Below are 17005 nucleotides of genomic sequence, written 5' to 3' on the forward strand. Positions count from 1 at the left end.
TCTGCAAACATCCTTAGCTTGGCAGCTGGGGCCAGTATTACCTCAGTCACAGTTCATCTCTATGAAGAGCAACTGCTCAGGCGATACATCAGACTGCCTGAGGGAACAACACTTCCATGTCCAAGATTAAAAACTGTGCTCCTTTTTAGCGTCATAGAATGCTCAACACTATCACATCACTAGACCACTGCAACAATGACAAAATAAAAATAGTAGTGAATAAATAAGGATGTAATAATAAGTATGGACTATAGCTTGCTTTGAAAGAGAAGTTTTAAAATCTTTCCAAAATGGCCTAAAGGATGACATAATTGGAATAAAATCTGTAAGAATATGAAAGTGAAATATGTAGACAAAATCTCACAACAGCATTTATTGCATATTCACCCTGATTCTATTTAAGACCCAATTTGCACATGCAATTCGAGTAATGAGCTGATAACTAGCAATAATTGGACACTAACAACCAATTATTGCAACCAATTGGCTCCAGTTAAGATCTGCATGTGCACCTTGCCAAGTGCTATTCTATAGAGATGCTTGCACAAATCTTAGCACGCAACTGAAAAGGTGTCTGGTCATGGGAGGATCAGGGGCATTCACTAAAGATGTGCACACTATTATCGAGTTTGAGAATCTGTGCCTAACTTACACATGAGGATTTATGCCAGGTTTCAGTTAGTGCTAACCCTCACGCTCAAAGTTGGGGTACAGTTATAGATTACCACTTAGCACTGGGATCCATTATAGATGTTATGTTAATCAAGCTTTCTATTCCGAGTTTATCTATTCCGTTCAAGGTCGAATTACATTACAAAAGGTTGGGTGTGTTACCCAGGAAGTTACAATGGACAGTTTGACATGGACATTCAATAGAGTTGCTAGTACAGGTAGATCAGTACAGTTGTTAATACAATTGGGTCATAGTTACAAATACTTAGTTACAAGTTCAAGTAGGTCATCATTGGCTCATCATTATGTCCCAGGAGTTACATTAGACAGTTTAGAAATGGGCTTTTTACAATTACACTACCATTTCAGTTACTTGAGGACTGGCTCCTAGTCTTGGTACAGAAATGCTTCTAAAAGTTTTCTGAACCCGAGATAGTGGTTCCAAGAGCGTAATGTTAAGTGGTAGTTGCTAATTGATATTGGATGGAAAAAGTAATTTGCATGGTAGACTTGTTTATATTACTGCATGCTGGGCCTTTTAAGTGGAAAAGATTTCTGGGGGAATATGTTTTTTCACCGCCAAAATTTGGGAACCATTTTCTGAAAAATCCATTGTGTGTATATATTGACACATTAAGTACACAACACACACTAACAAAATTAGCAAAAATCTTAACTTCATTCACTTGTAGGATAACATGCCTGTCTGTCTGATTTGTTACATAAAAAAATAAAGATTCTGTGAACAGCATGAACACATTTTTAAGCGATTGGTTACATTAACGTTTGAGACCATACAGATCTCTCCTTCCCTATATGACTTGGAAAATATGTGTACAGCACTGTCTCTGGGTAATTCTTAAACTAATAAAAAGCTGAAAAGAATCCAGCTTTCAGCAGGGGGTGAATGCGGTTATTTTAAAAAAGCCCATAAGCTACACCATATTGGTCCTTTAAGATATTTAAAATTCAGCTTACTTTTCAGGGTGAAAAGGTGAACTGTGGTTTTGTAGAATGACATAAGGCAGGCACTTAAGCAATCAGAAGTGTGGGGAGGAATGTCTCTGGGTGGGGCCTAGGAGTTGCGGGGCAGTGGCAGGGGGCCTGGCTTGGGGTAGGGAATGATCTACCAGAAAACTGTCTCATATTATTAAAAAATACCCTGCCCCCCAAACTTGGAATGCATGACGCAAACCTCAGCCTTGAAACAAAGAGCAGGAAATGGCTCTGTTGACTGCACAGGAGAGAAAGCACAGAGAAACATTTGTCGGCCCTCCCTGACCCTTTATTCATGACCAGCTGGAGTTTCTTAAACAACAACATTGGGTGGAGGCGTTTGTTCTATGGGTGTAAATGAAGACACCAGCTTTCAGACATCAGACCTGCCCTATTTACAAATATAAGGAGAGGTATAATTTGAATTGAGCTTTTTTCCTTCTTCCACAGCAATTCCATACAGGTCATGGAAATTAACCCCATGCCTCCCCTCCATCGACCAAACTGTTTAATGTTTAACCTGTGTATGAAATTCAACTTAACACTACCCAGGGCAGGATGCACAAAGCTGCCATACCATTGTAAAAAAAATACCATGGTGGGAGCGATTTTTCATTTTTAATAGTGATGCTCAGAACAATAGTGTGCAAATTATATGCATGCTATTCGTGCAGAGCAGCAAGGTAAAAGGGGGAGGAACCGCGTCTGGCACCTGCTCAAAAAAGCAATCACTAGGTAAAGCTCCTCCTGCCAACCTGCAGCCGCCAATGTCCCCCTCTGCTCAGCGGGGAGAGCGGTGGCTGCCGCCTCAGTTGATTCAGGGCTTCCCCCGCCAGCTCCAGACTGAGCCATCAGGGGAAGCCCCAGATCAGCTGTTTGTTTGAAATGGTGCAGCTGTTGTGTGAGCACAACAGCTGTGCCCATTTAAAAAAAGATCCCCAATCCTCCCCCAGAGCCATCCAACCCCCCCAACACCAAAAAATCACCTGGTGGTCTAATGGACTGGCTCCAATACCCTCCCTCCCTCCCTCAGCTGTATGGGCTGAGCCCCCTGCCTGGTGTATCCTGAGATGCACTTGGAGGGGACTATGGTATTAGACCCTTCCTAGTGCATCCCAGGATGAACCAGGTAAGGGCAGGCCTGAGGGAGTGGACATTCCTCCTGTCAAACTTTTCTACCAAAAAAAGTACAGGGTGTCTGGGTTGGGGGGTCCCCAGCCCATATGGCCAGGTTGGGGGGAGGTCTTGGGAACACCAGGTATTTTTTTGGTGTTGAGGGGCTCGAAGGGAGAGGGACAGGGGTTGGATGGCTCAGGGGGGTCACCATTTTTTTATATGGGTGGGCAGGAGAGAAATTTTACGGGTCTGAGCTGTCATATAGCCTTACTTTTCTGTCATTGTTTGAGCCAATCAGTGCTCAGGCACTGACAGAAAGTAAAGCTATAACAACTCAGACCCTGCTGTTAAAGTTTGCATGGGAATTTACAACGCATTTCCTTGCTGTGCATTACATGGAGTGTTCATTATAATATTAATGAGCTCCTTGTAATGCCTTAGCATAGGATTCTCAGTGACTGCTACACCCATCAGCCAGACAGTTTTCTGTGCCAATATGAGCGCTTTATTATTGCCATGGAAAGCTTTTGAACATCGAGGCCTTGGTGATCAAACATTTTTCCTGAGCAATAGCACTCTAAATTATTTAACTTTTCAAAATACATATTAAATGGACAACTGAGATGGGGATTTAAATAGATTACAGCTTCATTTGTACTCAAACCAAAAGCAGAATTGGTATCTCCACCACACGCTTTCTCCTGACCCCTTCCTCAGCACTCCCGAGAGAGCCAGCTCCACATAGCCAATAATTCCCTGCTTCAATGAGACCTCTAACTACTGCAAATACTCTCCTACCTCCCGATTCCATTCCCCCCCACTCATGTTCCCAGCAGGAGTCAAATGACTTCCTGCTTCAGATACCATTTGTCAAGGTTGCCACTAACCACGTCTCCAAGCAGATTTCCACTACTGTTTGTTCAAACTTCCCTTTACCAACTGGCTCAGGCATCACCCATATGCTGTGCAAAGCCCCCTCTCCCTATGTTCTTAGCAGAGGTTCAATGGGTTTGGAATACCCCCTGCTCTGGGTTCCACTGCTGGAAGCTGCCAACAGCATTCACAAGAGAACTGAGGATTTTGAGTGCTATTCGCTTGAACTGCCCTGTGTCAACTGGCTCATTACCCACCCACCCTCCAAGCTGTGATAAAATTACAATGCCCTGAACAATAACATTTCAAGATGGAAATGCAAAACAGTGGGAGAGAAATCTCCACATAGGCAAGAAAATTGTGGGCCCCCCCAACCATCATGGGGGGCCCTCCCCCCCTCTACCTAAGTCCACTGATCTGACTGTACAATTGTAAATCAGATTCCTACTATCTCTTTGACTTTAACCTCTCCCTCCTCCTCACACTACTTCTATCCGGACCTAACCAACATGGTATGCCTAAGACCCTTGTGGCCATATTAAAACAGATATCTGATTAACCAGCCTCTCCCTGTTACTTTGAAAGAGATCAATATGTATAGTAGGCTAGTTGAACTGTGCAGAAGTAGCAAGTGAAAAAACAAACAAACCCATAGCAACTACAAAATTTAAAAAAAAAAAGCACAAAAAGATTTTGTGGTTACCTCAAATTTACTGAGCTGCTGGACACTTCTCAAGTATTTCCTGAAGGAGCTACAGGAAAGATGTTGGCCCGTTTCCTTTTCCTCTGCTATCTAGCTGCACACCCCCAGCTCCTCAAAGCCAGCTGAGAGCTCACAACTGATGATTTGAGTATTTCACAAAAACAAAAAGGTTGAGAACTAATCAAGAGGTTATGACTGCTGCCCGTTTCACAGGAACATTCAACTGGTATTCTGGCTTGTAAATCCAGACAGAGACCAAAAGCTAAAAATTAATTACCATCATTTGGTAGTATATTGCATTATGGGTCCTAATGTTTAGACATATCAGTCTAAACCAGTGGTTCTCAACTACGAGTAGTGTGTCCCAAAAAAATTAGGTGTGGGCAGCAAGCCAGTGCTTTCCTTAATAATCATCTGGGTCTGCAAGCTGGGGAAAGTGTGGCACAGTGGTTAAAGCTATAGCCTTAGCACCCTGAGTTTGTAGGTTCAAACTCATGGTGCTCCTTGTGACCCTGGGCAAGTCACTTAATCTCCCCATTGCCCCAGGTATATTAGGTTGTGAGCCCACTGGGACAGACAGGGAAAAATGTTTGAATACCTGAATAAATTCATGTAAATGGTACAGAATGGTACAGAAAAAAATTGAATGAATAAATAAATAAAATCCATGAGAGTCAGATTCTTGAATTCCCCATAAATTGTCTTTCATTTCTGTTTCTGACTACCCTCAATAATAACTGCTGCCACCAGCCTCAACTGGAAATGTAGCTCTGCTGTCTATAGACTTTCTTTGTTACTGAGTTTCTGAGTTGTGTATTTGCAGAGTTTTACAAGTATATTGCCTCACTGTATCTAGCAGTGGATGGATTTTTGTGTTGCAATTACTGAGGTGGTAGTGTTGTTGTTGTTAGGTGCCATCGACTTGTGCTCGAGGGCTAGAGACTTGATGAATTGTAGATCTGGTGAAGAAGAACTTTTGTACGGAATCTATTCCCTTTTAACTTTAAAGAGTGCCTTCTCGGGCTCCCTACCTTGGAGAAGGTGAACAATCTGTCTTTATCTGCTAAGTCTATTCCCTTCAGTATTTTGAATGTTTCGAACATGTCCCCTCTCAGTCTCCTCTTTTCAAGAGAGAAGAGCCCTAGTTTCTCCAATTTCTCACTGTACGGCAACTCCTCCAGCCCCTTAACCATTTTAGTCGCTCTTCTCTGGACCCTTTTGAGTAGTACCGTGTCCTTCTTCATGTATGGCGACCAGTGCTGGACGCAATACTCCAGGTGAGGGTGCACCATGGCCCGGTACAGCGGCATGATAACCTTCTCCGATCTGTTCGTGATCCCCTTCATCATTCCTAGCATTCTTTTCGCCCTTTTCGCCGCTACAGCGCATTGCACGGATGGCTTCATCGACTTGTCGATCAGAACTCCCGAGTCTCTTTCCTGGAAAGTCTCTCCAAGTACCGCCCTGGACATCCTGCATTCGTGCATGTGATTTTTGTTACCGACATGCATCACTTTACACTTATTCACGTTGAACCTCATGTGCCATGTTGTTGCCCATTTCTCGAGCTTATGTCACGTTGCAGGTCTTTGTAATCCCCCTGTGTCTTCACTACTCTGAATAACTTCGTTATCGTCCGCAAATTTAATCACCTCACTCGTCGTACCAATGTCCAGATCATTTATAAAGATGTTGAAGAGCACGGGTCCAAGCACCGAGCCCTGCGGCACCCCACTGGTGACGCTCTTCCAGTCCAAGTATTGTCCATTTATCCCCACTATGTTTCCTATGCTCCAGCCAGTTTATTTATTTATAACTTTCAAATAAAATTCACAAGAATACATCTTGCTGCATGAAACACAGAGAGGAAAAATTATTCAAAAAGAAAATTCTTATAATATATCCAAATCTTATCCCCTTTCTTAGACCACAACAGTGATAGGGGTAGTCAACGTATATAACAAGGAGAAATTAAACACACAATCATTTGCAGAAAAGACTTAGCGTGAATCAACGACCAAATTATTCTAAACAGTCCCCTTTTCCAATCATTCCTTAATGATTTTCTTAATTTCTAGAAACTGCATCAACTGTTCTGGAGAGTAAAATGTGTATTTGACACCCAAGTACCTAACCAGGCACTTTCAGGGATACGCAAGAAGAAATGTAGCTCCTAACTTAATTGACTTTTGATGTAAGGAAAGAAAATCCTTTTTTCGTTCCCGAGTAGTTTTAGAAACATCGGGGTATAACCATATTTTCTGACCTCCGAATAGTTTCTGGGAGTTCTTGAAATATAATTTCAAGATCATATTAGCGTCCTGATCAAAAACGAAAGACACCAAAAGAGTAGCTCTCTCTGTGTCAGCTATTAGTTTGTTCAAGCTCCAGCCAGTTTTTAATCCACGTGAGTATTTCACCCTTGATTCCATGGCTCACAATTTTCCGAAGTAGTCGTTCATGTGGAACCTTGTCAAACACCTTCTGAAAATCCACATATACAATGTTGACCGGGTTGCCCTTGTCTATCTGCCTGTTTACTCCCTCGAAGAAGTGCATCAAGTTCGTCAAACAAGATCTGCCATTGTTGAAATCATGCTGGCTGGTCCTCATCAGACCGTGTCCGTCAAAGTGATCAATGATGCAGTCCTTAAACAGCGCCTCTACCATCTTTCCTGGTACCGAGGTCAGATTCACCGGTCTGTAGTTTCCCAGATCTCCCCTCGAACCTTTTTTGAAGATCGGCGTAACATTCGCCACTTTCCAGTCTTCCGGAATCTTTCATGACTTGGATCGACAGATTGGCTATTAGTTGAAGCAGTTCAGCTATAGTACCCTTCAGTTCCTTGATGACCCTCAGATGGATGCCATCCAGTCCTGGGGATTTATTGCTCTTAAGCCTATCGATCTGCCTGCATACCTCTTCTAGACTGACTGTCAACCCTGTCAGTGTCCCCGTCTTCGATTCCAGCATATAGCCTGATGGGTTCTGGTATGCTGTGTATATCCTCTTCAGTAAATACAGATGCAAAAAAAATGTGTTCAGTTTGTCGGCGATTGTTTTGTCCTCCTTTAGTACTCCCTTTATTCCACGGTCATCCAATGGTCCAACCGCTTCCTTCGCGGGTCATTTCCCCTTAATATATCGAAAAAGTGGCTTGAAGATTTTCACCTCCTTGGCTATTTTTTCCTCGTAGTCTCTTTTGGCCCCTTTTACCGCCTTATGGCACCTATGTTGATGTTGTTTATGCTTATTCCAGTTTTCGTCCGTTCTTGACCTTTTCCATTCCTTAAACAAAGTTTTCTTGTCTCTGATTGCTTCCTTCACCTCTACAGTGAGCCAAGCCTTGCTCTTTTTCCTCTTGGATCCCTTGTTGATACGTGGTATATATAGATTTTGCACCTCGGTGACTGTGTCCTTAAAAAGGGACCAAGCTTGCTCTAATGTTTTCACAGTTCTTATCCTCTTCTTAATCTTCATCCCTTCATAATTCCCTTTTCGGAAGTTCAGTGCCGTGGCCGTCGTTCTGGACCGATGTTTCGCCCCTGCGTCCAGGTCGAAGCGGGTCATGTTGTGATCGCTGTTTCCCAGCATCCCTTCTACTTCTACACCTTGTGCCAGTCCTCGCAGTACATTTAGAATTAAGTCCAGAATTGCATTTCCTCTTGTATTTTTCTTGACAAGTTGTTCCAGGAAGCAATCGCCTACAGCATCCAGGAACTTGGTCTCCCTAGTGCAGCCGGAGGTGCCTAGGTTCCAGTCTATCCAGACCTTTCTGGTCTGCTGGAAAGCTCTAGTGAAGAAGTGACAAAATGTACCACCTTACTGATGAAATTTGTTTTTGTTTTTTTTACCACCTTTTTGAAGGAATTCATTCAAAGAAGTATACAGCAAAAATAAGCCAAATATAAGCAGTCGACAAATTACAGTAGTAAAATTTTCAAGCAATACCATGTAATACTGCATTACACAAAATGAAAAAGTTCTTACCAATGTTTGATTCTTGCCAGTAGGTACAGCAACTGCTTTAAAATTATCTTTAGATAACTATGTACATCTCCCTGGGCCAACTACAAATAGATGCTTTCCTGTTTTAGGGCAAAAAAATAAAATTCCTAGAAACCAACACAATAGCTTCTTTTTTAATGCTAGAAACTGTCTTAGAACTAAATCAGATCCCTTGGGCCGACAGGAAATATAAAGAGGATACACAGCAGAAAACATCACCTTATCCCTCCAGCTCACATTCCACACACACAAGGTCAGACTGCTGCACTGGTTTCAAGGGAATGGGAATTTGACATAACCAGAAGCCAAAAAACAACCCTTCCATTACGGTGACCATGGTAACCAGAATACATTAAGGCTTTTAACTCGGCAATCCCACATTCAGAACAATATGTAAAGTTTGGTGGTTCTCAAATCAGTTTGATATTGCTCATCTCTCATGTGTTTTAAGCGTGGACTTTCTATGTAAACCATCGAACTTCATTCTCCAAACCTATCCTTACACATTCCTTAATTTTAAACAACACATTTTGTTTTATTCTTATAATTGGCCATCCTGTATCTGCTCGAGAAAAAGAGATTTGTTCTATTTTAGAACCACCCTCTTTCTTTCCCTCCTTATCTGAAAAAAGTAAAAAATGTGCTGTGAAAAGCCACAACACCCATTTCAAACCTTTCCCACAGCACTAAAAAAAAGAAACAAACAAACAAAAAAACCACACCAAAAAACAACCTTCACTCACTACTAGACCAATCTAAGGACAAAAAGCAATCTACTTCTAGGAACAATGAAGAATTAAGCAGGTTTCTGCCGATATACACAATTAAAAAGTAGAATCCATTAAATATTTAATATATAATTATGATTAAATGCAGAATGAACTTGTAATGAAGAGTTTTCAGCATACAAACTGCTTTATAAATTCAGAGTCATGCCAAACTCCGTCTGTGTTTTATCATCTCAGAAAATGGGATGGTGATGAGCACCAATCAGAACCGAGGCCTTACTTAAGTTTCCTGGTTTACATCTGTAAGAAAAGGGCTCAATTCCAAGACTTTCTTCCATGTTTTGGTGTACAGCGCTGCATATGCTTGGTAGAACTACAGATATAATAAGTAGTAGTAGCAGTACACTCTACAAGAGCCACTGAACCCCCTCCCCCCCCCAAAAAAAAAATTACAGTATGTTCTAGCACAATGGAAAGAAAGAACCCAATAAGATATTTTCAAATTGTCAGCATGCCCCTCACCTTGGATTTAATTCTTACATTAAGAATACAGAAATATAGAAAAAATAAAATAAAAAAAATGAAAGCAGATAAAGACCATATGGCTATCAAGTTTGCCCATCTATGCCATCTACTGTGGTTTCATTTCCCTTAAACATTCTAGGCATTTGTACCAAGCTTTCTTGAATTCAGATACAAATTGGAGACGTGTGGGTATAGCACATTTTATAAGTTTGCTTGAGCCTACAGAAAACCATGAATTAAGAACATAAGAATAGCCTTATTGGGTCTGACTAATGGTCCATCGAGCCCAGTAGCCTGTTCTCACAGTGGACAATCCAGGTCACTAGTACCTGGCCAAAAGAAACCTGATAGGCAAAAATGACCAGTAGCGTAACCTATAGTGGATTAAAATTAAATACAAACCACCACTAAAATTGCTTCCTATTAATACAGAATAACTAATTTAGATAAACATTGTATGTGTTATTGTGAAGTTTCCCTGGCTTTTGAAATCACACCTTCAGCATTTCTCAATGGGACTCTTGCTTTTAAACACCTTCAAAGCTCACCTACACGCCACAAAGATTCTTTCAAAATACAGTACTTAAGTTCCAAAGAGTCAGGAAGAATAAAGTCATATTTTATATTTATTTATTTCTATCTATTTCCAAAAGGTTACCTAAGAGCATAGTTGTCTTACAAGGTTTAAATATTTCATGTCTCTACTGAAAGTCCTTGTGATCTTTCAGATATTAATTTATTCTCTCAGCTCAGGAACCCACTGAGATTGCAGGCTCTTTGGGGTAGGGGCTTATGCTACACCCGGAAGCTTAAAAAGCTACACACTACACCGAGCACTATTTTAGAAAAGTGAGATAAAAATAATAAAGGTATCCTTAGGACACGACATTGTTTTACTTTTGGCTATACCACAAAAGAGGTTTCTCTTAGAGAAAAGAGCAGTCGCTGAAGGGTGCTCGAGCACAAATACAACCCTTATTCCTGAAACATATTACCCGTGGGATATTCAAGAAACACATGACACTTCCTAAGATATGCAACTTTTACAGAAAGTTAAATAAAACGGGGGGTTCCTTCCTTTGGTAGTAGAGAACAAAAAAAAAAAAAATAGAGAAAAAATAATTTCTAATTCGGAGCATAAGAAGCCTGGGCCTTTAAAAAAAGATAGCCTGTCTGAGTCGGGATACCTGCGTCCTAGAGAGGGAGGAGCGAGGAAAGCCGGTGGGGGAAAATGGGGGCCGCTGCCTAAAGGACGCGATGGCAGGTGCGGGAAGCTCAGCGATACCCAGCCTGGGTCTTGTCTCCACGCTCGTGCTCATATACATACACACACGACCTTTCAGCGCTTTTAAAACCAACGGGCTACGTCGCAGTTAACTTACTGGAAAGCGGCGTGAAGACACCAACCAAAGAGTCACCTAAGTCTTCAGTAATTCCAAACAGGTGCAAAACACACACATACAAAATAATAATGATAAAACTTTCGTTTCTTAGTGGCCAAACATAAGTGGAATCGTAGCCCTGGACCAATGCGTGCAGGAGCTCATGCCGGGCAGATGTGAACACTCCAAGTTCCCCGCGCGCCAGCTCTAGCGGCGCCTCTGGCAACAATCCGGCACATTCACGTGACCACGGCGGCGGCTAAGCCACCGCCCGGAGCCTCCCAGGGAGGGCAGAGGGAAGGGAGGAGCAGGGCGGCTGCGATACTCAGCCGGCAGCCCAGCCCAAAGCCAGAGACTAGTCACTCACGAAAACATGCGCTGCAGTCATGCTCTCTTTTTCCCCGCCCTCCCTCCTTAACTGCTGTACCACACAACGCTGCAAAGAAAGACGCACCCCCCTCTTTCCTCCTTGGCTTTCTCTTGAGGCAGAGGCTCCAAACGTAGAAGTCTGCAACTAGGATGTTTTCTTGAGAGGGGGAGGGGAAGGATTCAAGGGACGAAGGGGGAAAAAAAAAAAAAAAAGCCAAAAATGGCCACAACCACTTTTTAAAACTCCAGTGCTCTGCCAGAATAGAAGTGGTTGGGGGGGCAGGGAGGCACAGTTTCAGAAGGAAAAACAAAGGCAAAGAAATCAAAGGGGAAATCGGGACAGCCTGTTTAGCAGCCACAGGAAAAGGAGCCGAGCTCAAAGCACTTGGAAATATAATAACCTGAGCATTAAGGTTGCCTGACCAGCATAAGGAGAAGGAGAAAAGTGAGGACTATAAGTGAGAGAAAAAACAAACAAACCCAAAAAAACAACTTCTGATAGCCGTCGTTTTCATTTGGAATACTGAAGAAAAACACAATCACAAAGAAAACCACCATACTTAAACCCCCACCAGAAACAAAAAAAGCGAGATTGCAAAATAAACTCTGACTTACCTCAGCCTTACAGCTGGTCTCTTTTCCCTTTCCCTAAGCCGGCAGGCATGGAAGATTGGCTCAGTTTCCTGGACTGGGGGAGGGGTTGTCACACTCCTCCCTTCCTTCTTGTGGGAGGAGAGGCCAGATGTGAACAGAGGAGAAACAGAAAAGGGAGTGGAAAGTAAAAAGGACAAACCAAAGGAAGGCAAACAACCCCTGCAGTGAATGAGGGGGAGGTGAGCACCCTCAGCAAGTTTGGCTCCTCTGAGCTGCTAGTGATGGGAAACAGATTGGACTACCAAGGAGGCAGGGTGGCCAAACTTAGCTATTTAAACATTCAAGTAAGGAGGCTGGATGGCCAAACTTAGCTATTTAAAAATTCAGAGGTGCTTCCTGCATCTTTTTTTTTTTTTTTTTTAGAACTGACAAGGTCCCACTGTACTCACACAATTAAAAATACGTTTTTTGTTGTTTATGCCACAAAAAAAGATTCCAGAAAAACAAGTCACATTTTACATTCAATTTATACCCAAAAAGTTGTTTAACTATTACAATAGTCTTACTGGGTTCAAGTTCCACATCTCCCACTGACACTGTTTTCATCTTTGGCAAGTCAGTTTATCTCCTAAAGTAATAAGTTGTACGCATAGGGGGGGGGGGGGGAACAACTTTACTTCTGATACAGTAGAGATAAACTAATGACATAAATGTACTGTGGCATTACAAAATGCAGAAAAAGCAGCATGTTTTCTGTATCAGGTAGAGCAGTGCATTGCAAACTGTGTGCCTCCTGAAATTTCAGATGTGCCATGACGGCAAGAGGCACGTCCTGTAGGAAATCAGCCAGCGCACCCCGCTCTTCCTGGATCCCTCCATCGAAGCTTGTCATGGCCAGATGGACCTCTGTGCACTTCCAGGTGCCTTCTGGCCGGGGCACTGGATTTAGTGTGCCGCCGGCCAGAAAGTTTGAGAGACACTTGAGGAAGAGGGTTGTTTTCTTTCTTCTTTCCTGTCAGTGGATGACTCAGTCCCCCATTCACATACTGAATGAGGATTGGCTCATACATTGACAAAAGAGAAAAAAAAGCCCTCCCCAGAAGCAATCTGGTCAAGAACACCCCTGGTAGGGTATTCTGCAGATGGAGGTCCTCAATGAGGGACAAATAATACTTACCTGGTCCCAGTGGTATTCTTCATATGCAATCATCTTTAAAAATGGTGGTGTCTAACCCTAGAGATATATCAGAATGCACCACTGGGGTCAGCTTGCCAAATAGAGTGTTTCCTTGATTTGGGTGGCTCACCCCTAGTGGTTCATTGTGACATACTTCTAAGGTTCAGGAGTCACCAATGTATAGGATGGTAATGGTAAAAGTAGGAGGTGAATAGTTATTGCTCTTGCTTCCTGAAGGGGGCTCAGAGAGAGCAGGGTTTATCCAGTGTGTACTTGGGACACCAGGGATTTGTGTTGGTGGAGGATGGGGATGTCCAGGACCCACTTGATCCATCAGAAATTTGTGTTGGAAGGAAATAGGGGATTGACTATGGATCTTTGCTGACTAGGCTAATAGGTGTTGCATATCACCTCAGATGATCCTCTCGTCCTGCATTAGAATCTACTGGAATAAAGATTCAGTACCACAAGGGAAGTGAAAAACCAAGCCACATTTTAGCACATTTTGTTTTTACATTAGGAGCACAATTTCATATTCTGCTTTTTTGCATTCATTCTGCATGCCCACTACACTGTCCTTTAGTGAAGTTATAGTACTGATTTTTCCACTCTATAAACTTTTACTACTTCTAGACTAAAATTAGAGTGAGAAAATCAGAAGTGGAAACAGAGGAGAACAGATAGCCTGTCTTGCTAAACAATAAAATGGTTTATAACATTGGCTCCTTAAATTAAATACTCTTTAGTACATGGACATTGTAAACCACCCTGAGCGTTATTTGGAAAGGTGAGCTGAAAAGAAATAAAAAGATTTCTTAGGACAGCTTTTAAAGCACTTTTGACTATACTACAATCCACAAAATATTTTTTATTTATTTGTTGGGATTTAGTAACCACCTTTATGAAGAGTTTCCTGTTTTTAGAAGAGCAATCATTGATTGGAGTTCAAGTACATGTGGAGGGGCATAATCAAAAGAAACATCTAAGTCTGATTGGGATGTATAGCACTAGATGCCCAAAGTCAGCAGTGGTAAAATGCCCATTCTTGAAAAAATATGTCTAAAATATACTGTATATTTTTTGAAAATCATCTATCTGGACATCCAGGCTATTGTTTGTACAGTATGTCTACTTTTATACCACATTCTCGACCAAAATTTCGTCCAGGTCCCAAATGCCCAGAACAAGACTATTTGGATATGGGAGGGTCCAGCATTGTGATGGACTGGCCACCCAGACATAGCAACAGTGCAGTAGGGCACCTTATAAAAAGGATGCAACAAAACTTCCCAAAAAGGGTGCCACATAAACATCTCACCAGAACTCCCTTATAAGTTAAGGTGAGCCCCCCAGAACACCCCCAAAACCCTCTATACCCACCTGTCTATAACCCCAATAGCCCTTATGGCTGCAGGTGGTACCTATATAATAATAATAATAATAATAATCTTTATTCTTGTAAACTGCCCAACCATGAGTTCCAGGCGGTTTACATCAAAGAAGGACTATACAATCAGTGAAATATACATATAGGTAGAGATCCAACAATATTCAAGTTATAAATTTATCAACCAGATAAGTTTTTAACAATTTCCTAAAAGCATAATATGATTGTGCTTATGGAATCAGAGTACTTAACCGGGAATTCATTTTTCCTGACTGAAATACAAAAGTCTTGTCCAGAAATCTCTTATAGCGACATGCTTTTAAAGATGGATATATAAACATGTAATTATTTTGAGTATTTTTATTGGACATATGTAACTTAAATTGGGAGGATAGGTATCCTGGAGCCAGACCAAACAGTTCTTTAAAGCAAATGCAACGAAATTTAAACAAAGTTCTTGCCTCAAATGGCAACCAATGAAGCCGTTGATTAAAATGACTTACATGGTCACATTTTTATAGCCCACACAGCGGCATTCAGAAGCCTAAAAAGTCCCTGGATACGTCCAAAAATAGGTTTGATTATCGGCACTTGGACGACCTGTTTTTTAGGTCATCCAAGCACCAACTTGCAGGGTTTTTAGACATGTTTAAGTTTCGATTATGAGCTCCATACTTTATAACTGGGCACTGAGTATAAATTGCTTAACCATTAGGCAAGATTAAGCCATTGCCTAGGTGGAGTGCTTATCGAGGGGCAGCAAAAAGGAGCTGCGGTATGAGGAAAGATTAAAGAGATTAGGGCTCTTCAGTTTGGAAAAGAGACAGCTGAGGAAAAATATGATTGAAGTCTACAAAATCCTGAGTGGTGTAGAACGGGTACAAGTGGATTGATTTTTTTTACTCCATCAAAAATTACAAAGACTAGGGGACACTCAGAGTTACAGGGATATACTTTTAAAACCAATAGGAAATATTTTTTCACTCAGAGAATACTTAAGCTCTGGAACGCATTGCCAGAGGATGTTATAAGAGCAGTTTTATAAAAGGTTTGGACAAGTTCCTGGAGGAAAAGTCTATGGGCTCCTATCAAGATATCGGGGGGGGGGGGGGGGGAAGGGGGAGTGTGACACAGTGGTTAAAGCTACAGCCTCAGCATCCTGAGGTTATGGGTTCAAACCCACACTGTTCCCTATGACCCTGGGCAAGTCACTCAATCTTCCCCCCAATTGCCCCAGGTATATCAGATATATTGTGAACCCACCAGGACAGACAGGGAAAAATGCTTGAGTATCTGAATAAATTCATGTAAACCATTCTGAGCTCCCCTGGGATAACAGTATAGAAAATTGAATAAATAAATAAAACATGGGGGAAGCAACTGCTTGCCCTGGAATGCTGCTTCTATTTGGGTTTTTGACAGGTATTTGTGACCTGGTTTGGCCACCATGAAGACAGGATACTGGGCTAAATGGACCACTGGTCTGACCCAGTAAGGCTGGTCTTATGTTCTTATATTATTAAGACAATAAACTTTAACAGCCACACAAACTCAAAGACCTTATACTTTTACCTTTTAACATTTAAAAGGACGATGTCCAATTAAGTATTTTTAATAGAATTGTTGTTGGATGATCATAAGTGTAGAGAAGTGTTCACAAATCTTTCTGTGGCTACAACTTTTCAACATCTTCCTCCAACCGCTAGGGAACTTCATCAGAAAACTGGGATGGGAATGTTACATCTACGCAGACGACATCCAACTGATCATCCAACTAAAGAAACAAAATGTAAAAACTAAACAAAGGATCAAGGCTGGCCTAGAAAAAAATCTTCCCTTCCCTTGTTTAAAAGCAGACTGAAAACCCACCTTTTTTTATATAGCTTAATCCTACTCCTCCTATGCCCTCCAACCCAGCCAGCTGATTAACCGTTCCCCTTAACTGTATCCATGACATCTTGTTTGTCTGTCTTGCCTATTTGAGCAGGGACTGGTTTCTTACTCTTTGTGACTTCTGGTAGTGCTATAGAAATAATTATTAATAGTAGTAGTAGTTCCAAACAAACAAGGAGAAATATGGCCGAAATGTAGCTTGATCAGATACAATATGGACCAGTACCAGAACTTTGGAAGTCTTCGTCATTCTCTTCTCTGTAATCCGAAGACAGGAGGAGGACCCTTCCAAAGCATCTCATTCAGCAAGGACTCTCTCTCCTTCATACTCAAGCATCAACCCTCCCAAGCAGTCTGCAAGGAACAGGATGGGTGACGTTGAGGCAGGAGTACACAGAGCAGAGCCAAGCTGTTCCTTTAAACTTCTCTTCCCCTTCTGTTGTCTCTCCTCCCTTCCCCAACAACTGGCAAAGAACAGGAGCAGAGGAGACAGTGCAAAGAAAGGAGAAATTTATCACAACATCCAGGATTTCACAAGGGAGTCCCCACTATCACAGAACTTTCGTTCTCCAGCATAGCAG

The 17005-nt window shown here is 41.9% G+C and overlaps 1 protein-coding gene across 4 annotated transcripts in view; it reads right to left on the reverse strand.

The window, feature by feature from the left end:
- Nucleotides 1-12215, reverse strand: part of KLF3 (Kruppel like factor 3) — a 59403-nt gene extending 47188 nt beyond the window's left edge. Inside the window, exon 1 of one of the 4 annotated variants that reach the window (XM_033947508.1) lies at nucleotides 11989-12215. The gene's annotated coding sequence lies outside the window, so the exon portion shown is untranslated. Of the gene's footprint in view, nucleotides 1-10809; nucleotides 10951-11004; nucleotides 11374-11458; nucleotides 11483-11988 lie in introns of those variants that run through there. The other 3 variants (XM_033947537.1, XM_033947517.1, XM_033947528.1) reach the window with 3 other exon arrangements.
- Between the last annotated feature and the right edge of the window lie 4790 nt (nucleotides 12216-17005).

Source organism: Geotrypetes seraphini, chromosome 1 (assembly GCF_902459505.1).
Source record: "Geotrypetes seraphini chromosome 1, aGeoSer1.1, whole genome shotgun sequence".
Classification (NCBI taxonomy): domain Eukaryota; kingdom Metazoa; phylum Chordata; class Amphibia; order Gymnophiona; family Dermophiidae; genus Geotrypetes; species Geotrypetes seraphini.